The following is a 4,418-nucleotide window of genomic DNA, read 5'->3' as shown; positions in this document are numbered from 1 at the left end:
ATTACCTACACTTCCCTACAGGCACATGTGACCAGGTGACTAAAGAAACAAATGTAGGGACTGATGAGTAAATTCCGCAAAAGTGGAAGTTGTTGAGCAGGACTTTCAGGTAATTCATGTTAAGGGAAACAGAAGATCAGTGGAGACCCATTTATTTGCTTTCCTGAGCTGGTGCCCAATGCTATGGTAATTTTTAGTGTGACACTGATTTTATCTTGGAAATACTGCATCAATCTTAAAACTGCTTACCTCCAGAGAAAATAATCTTGCATCTTGTCTAATCCACTATTATTTTTGTGTTTCTATTACCATCAGCTAACTGCACACTTTAATTGGCACGCTGCTGTAGTAGAAACGGTAATTACATACAGTGCAGTACTACTCTGCTGTAAGAAGACTTGAGTCATCTGTTAAAAAAGATAAGGGCTGGGGAGATAGCTCAGCAGTCTAAGCACCTGCCTAGCAAGCACAAGGAGACCCAACTTTGATCCCTAGTAATGCATGCTTGCTGGCCCTGGAACCGGGCATAGTAGCACATGCCTGTAATCCTAGCGCTAGGGATTTTGAGACAGGAGGATCACTATGATTCTGAACTGTAGTAGAAACCCTCACTGTATCCAATAAATAAATTTTAAAATGTTAAAAAAATGGATGCACTGTGAGACCATAACATTAAGTAAAATAACATAGCCACACAAGCTTAAATACTACATGGATTCTCTTGAGAAACCTAAAATGTAAATAAAGAACAAAATAAAAGTGAGATAAGAGGAAATATTGAAACACATCTTTCTCAAAGGGGAAAGTGGTCAAGAGATGGGGAGTGGGGAGGAAGGGGAGGGACAGGAAATGAGATGTGTCAGGCACATGCATCAGCTCCACACAGGGAATGAAGCCATTCCACACTGGGAACACGTATCAGAAAAAAAGGACAGAGCAAGACCCACGGTTGGGGGCTCACAAACAAAAGGAATTACAAGCTGGTATGTACTTGCACCAACTCCACATGAGGAATGTAAGCATTATATGCGACAGACATGTAGTACTATAAATTTTTTAAAATGAACTTACTACATTGTTTTTTTAAAAAGGTAGATCAGCTAAAATCCAAAGTCACCGACAGAATGAGTTTTGGACATTGATCGTTTTAGCCATAGTCTTTATTGCCCTACTTTCTGTTAAGAGTCTGCTCTGGTAAAACCCTGCCCCACGTGCAGGCACACAGAGCCCCATTACCCTCTTACTCGCTGGGTTCTAGGAGCACAAGTAACACAAGAGCTGATTAAAAAGAGAAAAATGTAAAAGTGGTATTAATTTTCCATATACATGGAGATCTTCACCAAAAAAGGTGAAGTCAAAAAAAAAAAAAAAGACCAAATCATGATCTTCTGATAATTTTTAGACACATAATAATAAATCTGTGCAGGAAAGGTAAAGGACAAATGGATATCTGGAATAAGGTAATAATAAATTTTAGGGACTTCATCAAGACGTATTTTGAGGCCAGTGCAGGAGCTAGAGGGAAGAAAATAAGAGTTACTTCAGGGCATGTTTATTCACATTCCTTGCAACTCTATCACTGGTGATCAAGGCTAATTTGCAACCAGTGTTGTGAAGGTGCTTCCTTACTAAACATTTGTCACAGCTTGCTGGAGTTGGGAAAAAACACACCACGTGGCCCTTTCTGAAGTTACAACTCCTCAAGTGGTTTCAGCTTTAAAAAAAAAACAAAAAACCCAGTCCTTAGGGCCGGCCAGATAGCTCAGCAGACTAGTCCTGTGTAAGCAGAGCACAGCTGGCGGGGTTCCATCCCCTTCGAGTTGTGCCGGTCCCGCCAAGGCTACAATTGAGACTGGGAGTGGTGGCGCCCACCTGTAATCGCAGCACTTGGGAGGCTGAGAACAGGAGCATCACTATAAGCCTCTGTGTAGGGAGACCCTGGAGAACCTTTACTAAATACATTTAAAAAAAAAAAAATCAATATACCACATGGTACATTTTGTCTCAATTCCTTCACATGTGATTCAGGTAGAGTTAAAGCTGATTCCAACTCCAAGGGTAAACTAATAACCTAGGTCTCAAGCAGTCATGGAGTCCCATCCTCTCAACCACGGAGCTGGCTCAGCAACTCAGGATTCTAACCGCAGGAGTCAATGAAAGCTCATGAGTCACACCTGAAACTGTCAGGCTCTAGAAGAAAATAAGATTCTTCATGTGAGCTGGATTTGAATTTGAGAAGATATATACCTACAGTGGCTAATTCCCTTCTTCCTGCTACAGAGAGTCTGAGAAATAATTTAATTTTAGCTTTTGAATTTTTTTTTCTTTTTTTATTTTAGGGAAGGATCTACAGGGTGTTCAGGGTCTCATTACTATATCGGACTTATAGTAATCTGCCTGTTTACAGTCTCCCAAGAGCTGGGATTACAGGTGTGCACCACCACACCCAGTCTCAATTGCATTCTCATCGGGCCTTGGGGTGGGGCAGGCATGGCAGGTCCTGGGAATTGAACCCCTGACCCCTGCGCCTGCTTGCAGGTGCTTTAATCTGCTGAGCTATTTGGCCGGTCCCTAAATTTTGTTCTTAAGAAGTTTACTTCAAAAAGTCCTGGCCTAAAATTCCTCAATTCAAATAAAATAAGAGGTTTTCTTACATGTTTCTTCCATGACACAGGTACCAGGCAGTAGTTTAAAAAGTTTTAATTTACATATTCTCTAACCTCAAATATAGATTGTGTAACACAGGAGCTGAATGCTGGGCTACTATATCAGGGGACACAATACTGTAAAAGGCTCTTGAGGGGCCAGGGATATAGCTCAGCAGCATAAGCGCCTACCTGGCAAGCACAAGGTCCTGAGTTCAATCCCTGGTACTGCCAAAAAAAAAAAGGTTCCTGACTTTTAAAATCAGAAACTTTCAATTGTCCTGACTTGTAAATCTCTCTAAATCACTAAAATTAAGCCATGATCCAAGAATCATTCAAAGTTTGGAAAATCCTCAAGAAAAAGAGCAACATTGCAGGCATAGTCCACCTAATGCTCTGTATGCACCTATTAAACTAAGATGTACATATAAAACTTTAAGGAGCAAAAGATTATAAAGGCATTATGCTTCTAGATCATTACATGAGATGCAAAGTGAATTCACAAGATAATCTTTGGAAAGAAATAAAAATACTAACAGCTTTTACAGAACAGACCATCTGTCAAGAAAACCAAACTAAGTTGTATTTTTATGAAATTTGATCATTTAAAAATAAGACTATTTCCCCAACATCAGGCCAGGTCTTTAAAAACTATCTATTTGGCACCACGATTTCTGCCATGAGACCTATCCTTTTATAGACATGCACAGGATAAGAACTATTTTTATCCATTCTAAAACACAGTAATGGAATGTAAAACAAAATTTGTGCCTGAAGTTAAGCAATGCCCAATAATGCGGCCTCCAGAGATACTCTCACACAACACTACAAATTTAATTTTCATTCATTCTTTTTCTTGACCACTAGCTTCCCTTTTCACACACAGAAAATAAATACTATGAAGATTTATCACCAATCTGTTTGTGAGTTTAATGATCTGTCCATTTCTCAGTATCTCATAGAGGCACTAAACATTTTTAAAGCTCTCGTTTTAGGTGCTCTCACAAGGAAAAAAAATGTACCTCCCACCTTCAACATATATAGTTTTCTTCCAGAAAAGATACCTATGAGCTCACAAACTACCTGAAATATAAAAGTTCACACAAAACCCATGATATCAGCTATCACCTCAACTCTACAAGGATCCTAAAAATCTAGGGATAGTGGAATCATATACTCTCAGTATGGATCTCAGTGGTATCAATTAAATATATTCAATCAACAAAGCTGGCTTTCAGCCATGCTTCATGAGATCTAGACTTAATGTTTTAACCTTACCTTGTATTAGAAATCATACAATATATAACTTTTACTAGCAGAATAAATACATTCTTCAGATCAGATTCAATCAATGTTCTTTCTTTCTTTCTTTCTTTCTTTCTTTCTTTCTTTCTTTCTTTCTTTCTGGTATTGGGGATCAAACTCAGCACCCTTGTGCTCACCAGGCAGGCATTTAAGCCACTGAGCTACCTCCCCAGCCCCAAACAATGTGCTTTAAAAAATGGTCATTAGGGGATGGGGATATGGCTCAGTGGCCCAGAACCTGACAAAAATGGTCATTTGGTTCTGTTTGTCTTAAACTAGCTTGGATGGCCTTGCCACAACTCACATAATCTGTATTTTTAAAGATCTGTTTACATCAGTACATGAAATGATACATCTTACTATGTGTGTTTGGAGTGCAACTTGGAATAATCTCCCTGCCTGCACTGTATTTCATTTGAGTATCTTCTTTAAACAACTAAAATGTAAGTTTCTTTTTTTTTTTTTTTT

At 38.9% G+C, this 4,418-nt stretch overlaps 1 protein-coding gene across 2 annotated transcripts in view; it reads right to left on the bottom strand.

The window, feature by feature from the left end:
• Ttll7 (tubulin tyrosine ligase like 7) overlaps positions 1-4,418 on the bottom strand; it is a 125,115-nt gene that overhangs the window by 113,819 nt on the left and 6,878 nt on the right. The window lies entirely within an intron of this gene.

The sequence above is a fragment of the Octodon degus genome, unplaced genomic scaffold (genome assembly GCF_000260255.1).
Source record: "Octodon degus isolate 3935 unplaced genomic scaffold, OctDeg1.0 scaffold00109, whole genome shotgun sequence".
Taxonomy (NCBI): domain Eukaryota; kingdom Metazoa; phylum Chordata; class Mammalia; order Rodentia; family Octodontidae; genus Octodon; species Octodon degus.
Note: the sequence above shows the minus strand (reverse complement) of the source record. Positions and strands in the feature narration are given on the sequence as shown.